At 50.8% G+C, this 17,771-nt stretch overlaps 1 pseudogene; it reads right to left on the minus strand.

Annotated features, from left to right (window-relative positions):
* Positions 1 to 5,019, minus strand: part of LOC136624339 (zinc finger protein 271-like) — a 41,387-nt pseudogene extending 36,368 nt beyond the window's left edge.
* Positions 5,020 to 17,771: the final 12,752 nt, after the last annotated feature.

Here is a 17,771-nt window from a genome sequence, read left to right on the forward strand (position 1 = left end):
TGTAAGCCGGCCGGTAGAGTAGGACCTATCCATGTCGGCGTGTAAGCAAACCGGTAAAGTGGGACCTGTCCATGTCTGCATATAAGCTGGCCAATAGAATTGAATCTAAGGATAGCCTGTATGGGGGCAACAGAGGCGAGTAGAGATACAACAAGAATGGCGATACTGTCAGCGAGGTTGCATCTGCCAAGCTACGAGGCGGTCAGGTCATTTTTAACAAACATAATAATGATGGAAGGTGATGTCATCCCCAGAATCTCTCACCTCTCCTGTAAGCCGGAAGAGTATCTCTAGGGTGAGGTTGAATATACTCTCCGCCATCTTGTCCCTCTTCCTATCCATCCTTGTCGGATCAATCAGGGTTATTATCCGAGATAAAAGATATAAGCTGAGGATCATAAATGGAGAGAAGACGAGACAATGTAACATCATACAACCTTCTCCCCCCTCCGTAATAATACAATTACTGCAGATAATAAGGGGAACTGTGTGAGGAGATATCTAAGGGGATTTCCAGGCAAATACTAGTGAGTAATCATCATCAGGATAGGTCATCAATAGTTGATCCTCGTGGATCTGCTGTTCAGTTGATTGTGTGGCCCGCAATAAATGCAGCTGATCCCCATTCCACTGACAGCGGGCCAGACGATCAGCTGATTGCGAGAGATCCTGAGTGGTGGATCCTCGGCAATGAAGTATTCATGACCAATCCTGAGGAGAAGTCATCACCCGTATTTGCTCAAGAAAACCTTTAGCCGTCGCGGATTTTGGTGCGGATCTGCAATAAACACTGCAATGTATTTTGAGCTGCAGAAATTGAAGCAAATATGTGTGTGGAATTTCCGCTGTGGATTCCGTGTCCAGAAGTCACACGCCATTTTTTTTTACAAACAAATTTGAAATCTGCCGATGGAGAAATCTGCTCCAAAAACTGTAGACTACAGGGAGAATTTCCCATTAAAATTCCATACGCAGATTTGCTCAATGAAAAGAACCAAATCCGCATGTGGATCTGCGGTGGAGATCTGCAGCTGAGCTACAGATTTCTATTGTAGTTTTCAGAGTTGGAATCCATGCATGAACATATCCTAACAGTAAGGGCCTTTTACATGGGACAACAGTCGGGCGCTTCAGTGGCCAAAAACCATAATCGCTCAGTGAGTGGAGGTGGAGCGGCCAGAGATCGTTGCAGGACGCCTGCTTCCATCCCCAGTAAACAGGACTTCAGTCATAGATGAACGATCATGGTTTAGTTTTCATGTCTGCAGAAACTGACCGACACGTGAATTATCGTTGGTCTTTCAGTCGCTGCCAACATTTACACTGAACAGTGAGGAAGAAAATAGACGACATCTGGGAATAACCTCCCAATCCCAGACTACCCCGACCCTAGTCTCTGCAGCACTGCATCTAGCTCCTGCTCACTGTCTGTACTCAGACCAACAGAGGAAGAAATCTCCAGATTGCTCTCCACTGCTTGCCCCATCACCTGCGCTAGTGACCCTCTCCCATCACACCTCCTCCGGTCCCTCTCCACAGTAGTCATCTCCCACCTCACCACTATATTCAACCTCTCTCTGGCATTTTACCCTCCACATTCAAACATGCTATCATATCCCTACTGCTAAAGAAACCGACGCTTGACTCGACTGATGCTGCCAACTACCGACCCATCTGAAATCTCCTCTTCATCTGCGAACTATAAGAACACCTGGTTTACTCCGGCCTTATAAGCTATCTATCAGAGAACTCTCTTCTTGACCCCTACAGTCCGGCTTCTGCCCTCTGTATTCGGCAGAAATTGCCCTTACAATAGTGTCAACTCCTGACGGCTAAATCGAAGGGTGACTACTCCCTACAGACCCTCCTCTACCTCTCCGCAGCATTTGACACTGTTGACCACAAATTCCTTCTCACTATGCTTCGCTCCATCGGCCTAAAGCACACTGCTCTCCCCTGATTCTCCTCCTACCTATGTGACCGCTCATTTAGTGTCTCCTTTGCAGGCTTTACCTCCTCTCCTCTTTCGCATCTCCAGGAACCGCTAAACCGTCCGCACCCAACAGTTCGCCAAGACCCTCCAGTCCTCCCTGTCCCTCATCTCTCTCCTCTCATGCCCCAACCTGGCTGCTGAACATTACGCCACCACCCTCAAATGCGCCCTTGATGAAGCGGCAACTCCGTGACTAGAGCCGTAAACCGCAGACCACGACAACCGCGGCTCACTCCCAAAACGGCAGTGGTCCAGATATGTTGAACGACTGTAGCATAAATCCAAACAGCCTGCGGGCTTCATCCACATCAAATTTATGTTTAAAACCTATAAGCCCACCCTCCAACATGCCAAACAAGTTTATTTCACCTCCCTTGTCTCCTCACTATCCCACAACCCCAAAAAACTCTTCGACACTTTCCGTTCCCTCCTTAGCGCCAAAACACAGGCTGTTGTGATGGACCTCAGCGCTGGAGAGCTAGTCGTAAAATTATAAACATAGGATTCCCCAAACGTTGCACAGCTAGCCCTGATCCCAGCATACATCACTCACCCACTATCTATACTCGAAGCAAAGACAGAGGAAGAAGTCTCCAGACTGCTTTCCTCCGCTCACCTCACCACCTGTGCTAGCGTCCCTCTCCCCTCACACCTCCTCCGATCTCCTATGCCCGGCTGTCATCACCCATCTCACCACAATCTTCAACTATTCCCTGTCCACAGGTATTTTCCCCTCCTCTTCCATTATATCCACTCTTCTATAGAAACCACCCCTTGACCCGACTGATGCTGCCAACTACCGACCTATCTCTAACCTTTCCTTCATCTCCAAACTACTTGAACACCTGGTCTTTTCTCACGTTACTCGCTTTCTCTCTGACAAATCTTTCCTCCACCACCTCCATTCCAGTTTCCGCCCTCTCCACTTGACCGAAACCACCCTTACATGTGTCTAATGACCTGATAATGGCCAAGTCAAGGGGTCAATACTCCCTACTAATCCTCCTTGACCTGTCCGCTGCATTTGACACCGTTGACCATAAACTCCTCCTTGCCAAGCCCCACTCTATCGACCTAAAGGACACTGCCCTCTCCTAGTTCTCGTCCTACCTCTCTGACCGCTCTTTCAGTGTCTCTTTCTCTGACTCTAAATCCTCTCCACTTCCTCTCGCTGTCGGGATCCCTCAGAACTCGGTCCTCGGCCCCTTTTCTTCTCTATCTATACAGACCCAATTGGGCTAACCATTTGCAGGTTTGGCTTCCAACATCTATGCTGACGACACCCAGCTATACACCTCCTCAAGTGACATCTCTGCACCCTTTCTCAAAAACACCATCGACTGTCTGTCCGCTGCCTCAAGTACCACGTCCTTCCTTTTTCTCAAACTTAACCTCTCCAAAACTGACCTTTTTATTTTTCCACCCTCTACCAGCTGACCTCCCCCCAACATCTCCATAGCAGTAGTTGGCACTACCATAACTACCAGACAGGTTTTGTATTGTTACTTAAACGTCTTCGGACGAGGAAAATTCAATAAAAAATATTTGATTTAAAAAAATAACCGCCAGACAGCAAACCCGCTGCCTTGGGGTAACACTGGACTCAGACCTCTCCTTCACCGCCCACATCCAGTCTCTGGCCCAAACCTGCACCTGCACCTCCGCTCTGCTAATGAAATCAAATTAAGTGCCCTTTAACTCAAACTTCTCATTCCCGCCTCCAAGACTTCTCCAGAGCAGCACCAGTGCTCTGAAACGCGCTACCCCAAAACTATCCGGGTAATCACTGATACACTAAACTTCAGGTGAGCATTAAAAATGCACCTCATAAAACAAACGCAGGAGCAGCACGTCAGGGATTCTTTAAGAAATAACGTAGCACCAAAAAGGCGCTTCCCTTATTAAAGGGGTTGTCCCGCGCCGAAACGGGGTTTTTTTTTTCAATAGCCCCCCCGTTCGGCGCGAGACAAACCCGATGCAGGGGTTAAAAAAGAAAACGGGATAGTGCTTACCTGAATCCCCGCGCTCCGGTGACTTCTTACTTACCTGGTGAAGATGGCCGCCGGGATCTTCTCCCTCGGTGGACCGCAGGTCTTCTGTGCGGTCCATTGCCGATTCCAGCCTCCTGATTGGCTGGAATCGGCACGTGACGGGGCGGAGCTACAAGGAGCCGCTCTCCGGCACGAGCGGCCCCATTCAGAAAAGAAGAAGACCGGACTGCGCAAGTGCGTCTAATCCGGCGATTAGACGCTGAAAATTAGACGGCACCATGGAGACGAGGACGCCAGCAACGGAACAGGTAAGTGAATAACTTCTGTATGGCTCATAATTAATGCACAATGTACATTACAAAGTGCATTAATATGGCCATACAGAAGTGTATACCCCCACTTGCTTTCGCGGGACAACCCCTTTAACTCTCCATGATAATACGACGTTTCAGCCCTGCATGGGCCTTTCTCAGGCGTCGCATTTTTATGGAGATTTAATAAGGGAAGCGCCTTTTTGGTGCTACGTTATTTCTTAAAGAATCCCTGGCGTGCTGCTCCTGCATTTGTTTTATGGGACTATGTTTGCTGGGATCCAAGGAGTCACGGATCCATTGGAGTGCGCCCCCCACAGGCCCTCCCTGTAATTGTCAAACTCTGGCAGTGAATATTGCTGTGCTGTTGGCTTCCTCTTTTTTCTGCTAAAAATGCGCCTCTTCAGGGATCAAACTATATCTCCTAAACAGAGGCGTAACCTAAAGCTCCTGGGCCCCAAAAACCTGTAACAGGGCCCCCAACTATAATGCTTTATTGCTAATCCGTTTCTTTTACTTCATTTTCCCTCCAAAAACAGAGCAGAGAGATGAGAACCCTGAACGGTCCCCAATGCCGCGGCGACAGCAGGCTGAGGGCCGGTAAAAGAGCGGTTTCTTCTAACAACGTTTATGAAAGGGTTAATGACCTCTCCGCCCCCAGTGCTGGAGACCCCACATACCTCCACCTGCAGCCGGACAGGAGCCGTGGGGTTGTTCTGTGCTTACAGGACCTGTGATGATGTCACCGTCATGTGATCAGTGTGTGGGAGGAGACAAGGTGTCACATGACCAGGTCTCTGTGCTCAGTGGATGCAGGACTCTGCTGTGTGAGGGTGTATTCAGAGAGTGGATGGAGCAGAACCGAGCAGGTGTGAGACAGGAGCGGAGCCGAGCGTGTGGGAGAGTTGGAGGAGCAGAGTCGACTGTGTTTCAGAGAGAGGAGCAATGCCGAGTGTGTGTGAGACGGGGAACAGAGCCGAGTGTGTGAGACGGATGAGCAGAGCCGAGCGTGTGTGAGATGGATGAGCAGAGCCGAGCGTGTGTGAGATGGATGAGCAGAGCCGAGCGTGTGTGAGATGGATAAGCAGAGCCGAGCGTGTGTGAGATAGAAGAGCAGAGCCGAGCGTGTGTGTGATGGGGGAGCAGAGCCGAGTGTGTGAGATGGAGGAGAAGAGCCATGCATATATGAGAAGAGGTGCATCAAGAAATGACTTTGACCAAAGATAACGGTCTATAAACCCCCAGAATCCTCCTGGATGGAGGGATAGAAGTGTTGGTGTGCAGAGGAGATGCTGATTGTGGAGGATTCCCTATAGAGGAACAGAGGCCGCTGTCTGCAGATCTGACCTGACACCACAAGAGGTGAGCTGTCTGCCAGGGGCACAAATCACAGATGTGTCTGATAGGCTAACAAGACCCCTCAGTCCTACAGAACATCACCCGTTCCTGCTAATATGAAAAAAAGGTTTGGTACGGTGTTAACCAGTAGAGTGAAGTGTGATTGCTCTCAGCGAGAGAAGCCAAGTAATCTTGTGGATATGGGACCTTTTAATGGCTAACAAAAATACATGATGTTACAGCAACTTTCGGGATATTGCCCCCTTAATCAGGCTTATGAATGAAACTAGTTTGGATGGCATATAATTATAACATACAGATGCAAAAAGGATGGGGGCACCCCTCTTGATCTAAATAAATGTTCACACACAGAAATTTAAGACTTAAAAAAGCACAAAACAGTCTGAGCAGAGACAAACACTAAATCAGTCCACTGAGCTGAGGAATGCAACAGTTTTATAATGTCTCTAATCACTAATGCACACAAACTAGGACAATATATGCAGGGTAGTAAAAGGCCAGGCAAGAATATACAGCTAATCAGGGGGCGTGGCCTGGCAGGCAGTGGGAAAAGCCACAGTAAGAAGAGCTCCGGCACGGGGACGCTTTTTTAGGCTCCTACCAGTGGGTGAACAGTCAGGAGAACCCCGAAAAGTGGAGGAAGGGACTCACTAGAGCCAGCGGAGCAGATTGAGCCGTCTCTTGAGGGCATCGGGTCCAGCGCGAAGGGAGGCCTATACGACCAGTAGAAGCCGCGGGCTGGAGTGCCGGGCGCTGTCGGCCGGAAGGAGGCCCAGAGTCGTCCGAGCGCGGAGGCGAGGGAGAAGGGGAAACCGGAGGGCACCACTCCAGCGAGGAAGACAGCGCCGGGCACAGAAGAGCGGAGGAGGAACAACAACCGGTGGGAGAAGAGTGAACGAGGTAGGACCCTGCAGAGGGGAGGGGGAGCAGACTCCTGGCAACGGCTGCACATAGTAAGGAGACCGTGGGGAGCACACAGCAGCTAAGCATAAAGTCGGCTGCTACACTTTCTCCTGCTCTCCCTAAACAGCCCGGAGACCCCCCCCCCCCAAAGCTGCAAGACAAACTAGTGGGCTACACACCAGTGGAGTTAGCACCCCATAGTACAGAGGCTCGGCACCCCCCAAGAATCACCCAGCCCAGGGGAGCCTGAGAAAAGAAAGAGTAAAGCCCCCCATACTGCAATAAGGGGGGTAGAGAAGAGAAGGCCTACCCAGTCACAGAGATAAGAACGTCAGAGGGCCCCCTGCAGCTTTTCACGAAGCCTCGCTGCCACCTGGTGGCTCTTTTGAGTACTGCAGGCTCCTAACATTTCTGACAAGCTAATAGTCTGGGAATTCATATATTCCCCCCCCCCCCCCCCCCCGGCATAGCAATATAATTTACAGCCCAAGACTGAGCAAAAGTGACCTCCCAGAGCTGATACAAGGACTATACCACCCCCTAGAGGGAAGTGCTCCTGGACGGCTCCCTCAGCAGTAAAACTACTTGCTAATCAAACTTCTGAAATGGCACTGAACCGCCGCACTCCTGCTCACATGACGGAATAGCATGGCTGAATAACGCAGTCCCCTCTGTAAATATGTGGCTCCACAACTGCTCATAACAAGCCTACCAAGCATGAATGAAACCCTGAAAGGCATCGTCCACCCTGACTACGACTTCCAACGCTCTCCACTCCACTGGCCTACTTTAGTTGATTTCTCTACACACTACCAGTGTCCATCCCAAGTTGCATAATTCTGCATTGACTATTCACAATGGGAAAGTGCCGCATAAAACCGTCTGTCCCGAGGAGACTCTCAGAATTTTTCCCTCCCGGCCCTCGTAGCAACAGAAACAGCCCAGCTACTTCTCACCCGATCAACCTCGAAACAGAGGAGGCACCTAGCGCCCAAAGCCCTAAAGCTCCATCCGACAATTCTACTCCGGGCTCCCTCTCCCCTACTCCTGGCAGCCCAACCACCTCGAACAAAGGAAGCAGCAAGAGGAGTGCTCAAGGAACTTCTCCAACCTCTCCTTCCTCAAGGGGCCCTGTAGCTAAAAAAAGTCAAAACAACCAACCGCAAGAAACATCCCCAATGGCAGAACCTACCAACAACCTCCAGGCATTCTCAGACTCTGAGAGCCCTCTAACGATCAACACCCTGAAGAATTTGCTACTATCACTACAAAAAGATATCTCGAACGACTTACAAAATCTCTCAGGGCAACTAGAATCCAACATCAATCACCTGGCAACCCGAACTGACCATATTGAACAAAAACTAGGGGAATTTACTTAAGCCCACAACGAACTGGTAGACGCACATGGAAATCTTGAAGAAGAAGTATCCTGACTATGAGAAAAAGTCACAGATCTAGAAGACCGTTCCAGAAGGAACAATCTTAAATTTAGAGGAATTCCAGAAATGGTGTCTCCACCCGACATTGCTCAATATCTTCTCAAGATGCTTCAAACTCTCCTTCCAGATCTCCGCGAAGTGGAATATGCTATCGACAGAGCCCATAGGATCCCAAAAGCCCGGTCCGTACCGGAATCCGCACCAAGAGATATCCTGGCAAGGATCCACTTCTATAAAATCAAAGGAGAAATTCTGTCCGCTGGAAGACGTAGAGGGACACACCCAGCCCCTTACGAAAATATACAAATATTTCCAGACCTCTCGGCTGCTACACTACAAGCACGCAGGCAATTTACAGAAATCACAGCGGCACTGCGAGAGGCCCACATCAAATACAAATGGGGTTTCCCCACTAACCTTCTGATACCTAGAAACGGAACTCTCCATGTTGTAGCATCGGTGGAAGAAGGACATTCTCTTCTGAAGACATGGGAAGTTCCGGTCTCTCAGAAATCCCCTGGGCCGACTGGAAGATCCCCTTCAAGGGTCAACAAAGATTGGTCAACCGCAGATAAACATGGTCGACACGCGTGATTTGGCGTTTCACCAAGTCACGTGCTCATCTTTGCTTTTTCCACTTTCTGGAGCCACTTTCGGATGATTCGAAATGCTATTCCCCCAATTGCCATTCACCCAGCGCCTGCCGACTCTGGTTGAACAGCATTTTGATGTGTTTTAAGGTTGATGTTCACCTTTATTTCTACGTTATCACTAGAGATGAGCGAGCACCAAAATGCTCGGGTGCTCGTTACTCGGGACGAAAATTTCGTGATGCTCGAGGGTTCGTTTCGAATAATGAACCCCATTGAAGTCAATGGGCGACCCGAGCATTTTTGTATATCGCCGATGCTCGCTAAGGTTTCCATTTGTGAAAATCTGGGCAATTCAAGAAAGTGATGGGAACGACACAGCAACGGATAGGGTAGGCAAGGGGCTACATGTTGGGCTGCATCTCAAATTCCCAGGTCCCACTATTAAGCCACAATAGCGGCAAGAGTGCCCCCCCCCTCCCAACAATTTTTACTTCTGAAAAGCCCTCATTAGCAATGCATACCTTAGCTAAGCACCACACTACCTCCAACAAATCACTGCCTGCATGACACTACGCTGCCACTTCCCCTGGGTTACATGCTGCCCAAACCCCCCCCCCCCCCCCCGCACGACCCAGTGTCCACAGCACACACCAAAGTGTCCCTGCGCAGCCTTCAGCTGCCCTCATGCCACACCACCCTCATGTCTATTTATAAGTGCGTCTGCCATGAGGAGGAACCGCAGGCACACACTGCAGAGGGTTGGCACGGCTAGGCAGCGACCCTCTTTAAAAGGGGCGGGGCGATAGCCCACAATGCTGTACAGAAGCAATGAGAAATCCAATCCAGTGCCACCTCCATCTGGAGCTGCACACGTGGGCATAGCAACAGGGAACCTATGTGCCACACACTATTTATTCTGTCAAGGTGTCTGCATGCCCCAGTCAGACCGCGGTTTTTTATAAATAGTCACAGGCAGGTACAACTCCGCAATGGGAATTCCGTGTGCACCCACAGCATGGGTGGCTCCCTGGAACCCACCGGCTGTACATAAATGTATCCCATTGCAGTGCCCTGGACAGCAGAGCTAATTTCAGATTAAATGCAGGTGGGCTTCGGCCCACACTGCATACCCCAACCTGACCGGGGTTTTTAATTCATAGGCACAGGCAGGTACAACTCCCTATTGTGAAGTCCCTGTGGACCCACAGCATGGGTGGCTCCCTGGAACCCACCGGCGGTACATAAATATATCCCATTGCAGTGCCCAGCACAGCTGAGGTAATGTCATGTTTAATGCAGGTGGGCTTCGGCCCACACTGCATACCCCAGTCAGACTGGGGTTCTTTAGAAGTGGACACATGCAGTTACAACTCCGTATGGACCGACAGCATGGGTGGCTCCCTGGAACCCACTGGCGGTACATAAATATATCCCATTGCAGTGCCCAGCACAGCTGAGGTAATGTCATGTTTAATGCAGGTGGGCTTCGGCCCACACTGCATGCCCCAGTCAGACTGGGGTTCTTTAGAAGTGGACACATGCAGTTACAACTCCGTGTGGACCGACAGCATGGGTGGCTCCCTGGAACCCACTGGCGGTACATAAATATATCCCATTGCAGTGCCCAGCACAGCTGATGTAACGTCAGCTTTAATGCAGGTGGGCAAAAAATTAATTGGATTACACTGTAGGCGAGGGCCCCAAAAAATTGGTGTACCAACAGTACTAATGTACCTCAGAAAAAGTGCCCATGCCCAACCAAGAGGGCAGGTGAAACCAATTAATCGCTTTGGTTAATGTGGCTTAATTTGTAACTAGGCCTGGAGGCAGCCCAGTTAAAATAAAAATTGGTTCAGGTGCAAGTTTCAACGCTTTAATGAGCATTGAAACGTATAAAAATTGTTTACAAAAATTATATGACTGAGCCTTGTGGGCCTAAGAAAAATTGCCCGTTCGGCGTGATTACGTCAGGTTTCAGGAGGAGGAGCAGGAGGAGGAGGATAAATATAATACACAGATTGATGAAGCTAAAAGGTCCCCGTTTTTGATGGTGATAGAGAACGATGCTTCCATCCGCGGGTGTAGCCTACGTATTGCTTAGGTATCGCTGGTGGAGAAGAGAAGTCTGGGGAAATCCAGGCTTTGTTCATCTTGATGAGTGTAAGCCTGTCGGCACTGTCGGTTGACAGGCGGGTACGCTTATCTGTGATGATTCCCCCAGCCGCACTAAACACCCTCTCTGACAAGACGCTAGCCGTAGGACAAGCAAGCACCTCCAGGGCATACAGCGCGAGTTCAGGCCACGTGTCCAGCTTCGACACCCAGTAGTTGTAGGGGGCAGAGGCGTCACGGAGGACGGTCGTGAGATCGGCTACGTACTCCCTCACCATCCTTTTACAGTGCTTCCACCGACTCAGCCTTGACTGGAGAGCGGTGACAGTCTTGCTGGGGAGCCAGAAAGCTGTCAAAGGCCTTAGAGAGTGTTCCCCTGCCTGTGCTGTACATGCTGCCTGATCTCCGCGCGTCCCCTGCTACCTGGCCCTCGGAACTGCGCCTTCTGCCACTAGCGCTGTCGGATGGGAATTTTACCATCAGCTTGTCCGCCAGGGTCCTGAGGTATAGCATCACTCTCGAACCCCTTTCCTCTTCGGGTATGAGAGTGCAAAGGTTCTCCTTATACTGTTGGTCGAGCAGTGTGTACACCCAGTAATCCGTAGTGGCCAGAATGCGTGTAACGCGAGGGTCACGAGAAAGGTATCCTAACATGAAGTCAGCCATGTGTGCCAGGGTACCTGTACGCAACACATGGCTGTCCTCACTAGGAAGATAACTTTCAGGATCCTCCTCCTCCTCCTCCTCCTCAGGCCATACACGCTGAAAGGATGACAGGCAAGCAGCATGGGTACCTTCAGCAGTGGGCCAAGCTGTCTCTTCCCCGTCCTCCTCATGCTCCTCCCCCTCCTCCTCCTCCTCAACACGCTGAGATATAGTATTGAGGGTGCTCTGACTATCCAGCGACATACTGTCTTCTCCCGTCTCCGTTTCCGAGCGCAAAGCGTCTGCCTTTATGCTTTGCAGGGAACTTCTCAAGAGGCATAGCAGAGGAATGGTGACGCTAATGATTGCAGCATCCCCGCTCACCATCTGGGTAGACTCCTCAAAGTTACCAAGGACCTGGCAGATGTCTGCCAACCAGGCCCACTCTTCTGTAAAGAATTGAGAAGGCTGACTCCCACTGCGCCGCCCATGTTGGAGTTGGTATTCCACTATAGCTTTACGCTGCTCATAGAGACTGGCCAACATGTGGAGCGTAGAGTTCCACCGTGCGGGCACGTCGCACAGCAGACGGTGCACTGGCAGATTAAACCGATGTTGCAGGGTGTGCAGGGTGGCAGCGTCCATGTGGGACTTGCAGAAATGTGCGCAGAGCCGGAGCACCTTTCCGAGCAGGTCTGACAAGCGTGGGTAGCTTTTCAGAAAGCGCTGAACCACCAAATTAAAGACGTGGGCCAGGCATGGCACGTGCGTGAGGCTGCCGAGCTGCAGAGCCGCCACCAGGTTACGGCCGTTGTCACACACGACCATGCCCGGTTGGAGGCTCAGCGGCGCAAGCCAGCGGTCGGTCTGCTCTGTCAGACCCAGCAGCAGTTCGTGGGCCGTGTGCCTCTTATCTCCTAAGCTGAGTAGTTTCAGCACGGCCTGCTGACGCTTGCCCACCGCTGTGCTGCCACACCGCGCGACACCGACTGCTGGCGCTGACACATCTTGATTGCGAGACAGAGGTTGCGTAGGAGGAGGAGGAGGATGGTTTAGTGGAGGAAGCATACACCGCCGCAGATACCAGCACCGAGCTGGGGCCCGCAATTCTGGGGGTGGGTAGGACGTGAGCGGTCCCAGGCTCTGACTCGGTCCCAGCCTCCACTAAATTCACCCAATGTGCCAGCAGGGAGATATAGTGGCCCTGCCCGCCTGTGCTTGTCCATGTGTCCGTTGTTAAGTGGACCTTGGCAGTAACCACGTTGGTGAGGGCGCGTACAATGTTGCGGGAGACGTGGTCGTACAGGGCTGGGACGGCACATCGGGAAAAGTAGTGGCGACTGGGAACCGAGTAGCACGGAGCCGCTGCCGCCATCATACCTTTGAAAGCCTCCGTTTCCACAAGCCTATACGGCAGCATCTCCAGGCTTATCAATTTGGCTATGTGCACGTTTAACGCTTGAGCGTGCAGGTGCGTGGTGGCGTACTTGCGCTTGCGCTCCAACACTTGCGCTAGCGATGGCTGGACGGTGCGCTTAGAGACATTTGTGGATGGGGCCGAGGACATCGGAGGTGAGGGTGTGGGTGCAGGCCAGGAGACGGTAGTGCCTGTGTCCTGAGAGGGGTGTTGGATCTCAGTGGCAGGTTGGGGAACAGGGGGAGAGGCAGCGGTGCAAACTGGAGGCGGTGAACGGCCTTCGTCCCACCTTGTGGGGTGCTTGGCCATCATATGTCTGCGCATGCTGGTGGTGGTGAGGCTGGTGGTGGTGGCTTCTCGGCTGATCTTGGCGCAACAAAGGTTGCACACCACTGTTTGTCGGTCGTCTGCACTCTCAGTGAAAAACTGCCAGACCTTTGAGCACCTCGGCCTCTGCAGGGTGGCATGGCGCGAGGGGGCGCTTTGGGAAACAGTTGGTGGATTATTTGGTCTGGCCCTGCCTCTACCCCTGGCCACCGCACTGCCTCTTCCAACCTGCCCTGCTGCTGCCCTTGCCTCCCCCTCTGAAGACCTGTCCTCAGTAGGCGTAGCAAACCAGGTGGGGTCACCTCATCGTCCTGCTGCTCTTCCTCCGAATCCTCTGTGCGCTCCTCCCTCGGACTTACTCCAATTACTACTACCTGAGTGATAGACAACTGTGTCTCATCGTCATCGTCCTCCTCACCCACTGAAAGCTCTTGAGACAGTTGCCGAAAGTCCCCAGCCTCATCCCCCGGACCCCGGGAACTTTCCAAAGGTTGGGCATCGGTCACCACAAACTCCTCCAGTGGGAGAGGATTCGGAACCATTGCTGCCCATTCTGGGCAGGGGCCCGAGAACAGTTCCTGGGAGTCTGCCTGCTCCTCAGAATGTGTCATTGTAATGGAGTGAGGAGGCTGGGAGGAAGGAAGGCAGCAGCAGCCAGAGGATTCAGAGTTGTAGCAGTGGACGGCGCAGAACTCTGGGTGGTCGATAGATTGCTGGATGCACTTTCTGCCATCCACGACAGGACCTGCTCACACTGCTCATTTTCTAATAAAGGTCTACCGCGTGGACCCATTAAAGGGGTTGTCCCGCGCCGAAACGGGTTTTTTTTTTTTTCAACCCCCCCCCCGTTCGGCGCGAGACAACCCCGATGCAGGGAGGTAAAGAAAGCTCACCGGAGCGCTTACCTTAATCCCCGCGCTCCGGTGACTTCTCTACTCACCGCTGAAGATGGCCTCTTCCTCCGTGGACCGCAGCTCTTCTGTGCGGTCCACTGCCGATTCCAGCCTCCTGATTGGCTGGAATCGGCACGTGACGGGGCGGAGCTACACGGAGCTACACGGAGCCCCATAGAAGACTGCAGAAGACCCGGACTGCGCAAGCGCGGCTAATTTGGCCATCGGAGGCCAAAAATTAGTCGGCTCCATGGAGACGAGGACGCTAGCAACGGAGCAGGTAAGTATAAAACTTTTTATAACTTCTGTATGGCTCATAATTAATGCACAATGTACATTACAAAGTGCATTATTATGGCCATACAGAAGTGTATACCCCCACTTGCTGCCTCGGGACATCTCCTTTAATTGTGAGATGAATGTGGGGACGCCAGAAACGTGCCTCTCTCCTAATCCCGCAGCAGTCGGCTGCGATACACCTGGATCAGGAGCTCGGCCTGTGCCCACACCCTGACTTGGGCCTCCGCGTCCTCGCCCGCGTCCACGTCCTCTAGGCCTACCCCTCCATCAGCATGGTGCATTACCAGTAGTGCAGAAACAGAACGCTGTAATTAAATGTGCCGCTTATTGGCCTGTGGTTGGAGGCTGACTTCGCTTACGGAACGCACAGCAGAGCCAGGAAAGAGTTTTGCGCAAGCCTGCTGTAACACTTAGCTGGCTGCGTATTAATTAGGACTACTACCCCCAGCAGAGACGCAGTACACTCAGGATGGTCACAGGCAGCCCAAATAGAATGTTTTTTCCCAAATTTTTTGGGAAAAGCCCACTGCCTATATAGACAGTATATCTCTTTCACTGTCCCTGCCTCACCACTACTGGCCCTGGACTATGTAAAATTACTGCAGACTGTTTCCCTCTGGACAGGATGACAGCGGTGATGTGACGGGCAACGCAGAGCCAGGAAAGAATTTTGCGCAAGCCTGCTGTAACACTTAGCTGGCTGCGTATTAATTAGGACTACTACCCCCAGCAGAGACGCAGTACACTTAGGACGGTCACAGGCAGCCCAAATAGAATGTTTTTTCCCAAATTTTTTTGAAAAAGCCCACTGCCTATGTAGACAGTATATCTCTTTCACTGTCCCTGCCTCACCACTACTAGCCCTGGACTATGTAAAATTACTGCAGACTGAGCACGCAATGCTCTGCACGGCCGATATACAAAAAAAAAATGTGCAACACTGCAAAAAGCAGCCTCAACAGTACTGCACACGGTCAGATGTGGCCCTAAGAAGGACTGTTGGGGTTCTTGAAGCCTAAAATAACTCCTAACACTCTCCCTATAGCAACTCCAGCAAGACAGCACTTTCCCTGAACTATGTCAGAATGCATCTGTGGTGAGCCGCGGGAGGGGCCGATTTATATACTCGGGTGACACCTGATCTCACCAGCCACTCACTGCAGGGGGGTGGTATAGGGCTTGAACGTCGAAGGTGGAAGTTGTAATGCCTTCCCTGTCTTTCTATTGGCCAGAAAAGCGCGCTAACGTCTCAGAGATGAAAGAGAAAGTAACTCGAACATCGCGTGGTACTCGTCTCGAGTAACGAGCATCTCGAACACGCTAATACTCGAACGAGTATCAAGCTCGGACGAGTACGTTCGCTCATCTCTAGTTATCACTGGTTATAATTGGCTTTCTAGGAGGTCTCTTCGCCAGCCCGTTTTCCTACTTAACATGACAGGACGAAACGTTAACCCTGCTTCTAATCCAATTGCCAGGCATGCCTATTAATATTACATCTGTGAATGTAAAGGGTCTAAACAGCCCCTATAAGCACAGCATGCTCTGGAGAGAAGCCCTCAAATCCCACTCGGATGTCTTTTTTGTTCAGGAAACCCATTTCATTAGGGATAAACACCCCCCCCCCCCCCCCCTGCACTAACCTTAAATTTCCAAACCTTTTCTTTGCCTCAAACTCGGAGAAAAAGAAAAGGGGAGTCCTAATAGCTGTAAACACACAGTAGCATTCTCTCAAAGAAATATATATGTAGACCCAATGTGCCGCTTTATAATATTAGTATGCGAGATCAATGCCACTATTTATACCCTCGTAAACGTCTATATTCCTCCCAAACGCCAGGCCAAATTCTTTAGACACGTCTTATCAGAGGTGTCTAAAATCCAGGAGGGTAACTTAGCAATCAGGGGAGACTTCAATTCGGTGCTGGAACCCTCGCTGGACTCCTCTGCGAAGGGTAGAGGTCCATCTCCTGTTGTCCCAATCCTGCACCTAGAGGATCTGCATGATGTTTGGAGGTGTTTACATGGATCGGAAAGAGACTATACATTCCTTTCCTTGCCACACTCCTCCTATTCCAGAATCGATGTCTTTCTGCTGCCGCGAAGGGGTCTAGCCGGGGTTCTACGGGCCGAGATCGGAACTATCACATGGTCTGACCATGCCCCCATATCTTTATCCCTTCAAGAGAAATTTACTCTCTCCCCATCAGCCCCGTGGAGACTAAACAAATACATTCTTAACCATCCTGAATATGAACAGCCACTCAGAGAGGAGCTGGAGGGATTTTTTGAGAATAATGTGGGCTTGGTTCCAAGCACATTTACTGTGTGGAACACACACAAAGCCTTTATGAGAGGCATGTTCATAAAATATGGAGCAAGAGCTAAGAGGAAAAGAGAGGAAGGATTTATCTGCCTAACGGATCAAATTAAAACTCTTGACTCACTAAATAAAAACGACCTGTCCCCACAGAAAACAGCAGATCTCTTTAAACTCCGGGCAAAACTCCAAAACCTATTAGCCAGACATGACATTACGTTTCAAAAACTTAAAATGCAATTTTATGCACACAACAATAGAATAGGTGCACTTTTAGCAAAACAACTTAAAGAACTTAAAGCTAAAGAAAGAATCAGATTCCTCCTAGATCCTCAGGGCAGGAAAATTATACACCCTCAAAAGATAGCAAATGCATTTGCCACATACTATTCCTCTCTATACAATCTAAAGGACAATTCAACTATACATCATCCCCAAAAGGAAGAAATACAGAACTTTTTACAAAACGTGATCCTCCCCCGCCTAACCCCCGAACAAGCAGCGGCACTCTCTACACCAATTTCCTCTCAGGAAGTCATTGAGACGATAAAACATTTAAAGTCTCATAAGACACCTGGCCCAGACGGCTTTTCAAACAGCTATTTTAAAAACATTGCCCCACATCTGGCGTCTGTATTCAGTGGGGAGATGAAAAGCGGCTCCTTCCCACCAGAAATGCTGGAGGCCTTGATCGTCACAATTCCCAAACCAGGAAAAGAAAGCACATCCCCGGCTAACTTTCGGCCCATCTCCTTGTTGAATACGGACGTCAAAATTTGTGCGAAACTCCTGAGTATAAGGCTGTTCTCGGTCCTCCCGTCGCTGGTAGCAACAGACCAAGTAGGATTCGTCCCACAAAGACAGGCCCCCGATGGTACCCACCGGTTCTTGAACCTCGTCAGGGTGGCGGAAAGGAATGCTATACCCGCATTGCTCTTGGCATTAGATGCGGAGAAAGCAATTGACCGAGTTCATTGGGGATTCCTGGAGGTCACCCTGGAGAAGTTCGGGTTCTTAGGGATCATTAAAACAGCAATCATGTCCCTATACTCGGCGCCTTCCGTGAGGGTCCTTTTCTCGGGTTGTCTGTTCCCTTCATTTGCCATTTCTAATGGCACAAGACAGGGGTGCCCCCTCTCACCTTTAATATTTGCCCTGGCGGAAT

Source organism: Eleutherodactylus coqui, chromosome 4 (genome assembly GCF_035609145.1).
Source record: "Eleutherodactylus coqui strain aEleCoq1 chromosome 4, aEleCoq1.hap1, whole genome shotgun sequence".
Classification (NCBI taxonomy): domain Eukaryota; kingdom Metazoa; phylum Chordata; class Amphibia; order Anura; family Eleutherodactylidae; genus Eleutherodactylus; species Eleutherodactylus coqui.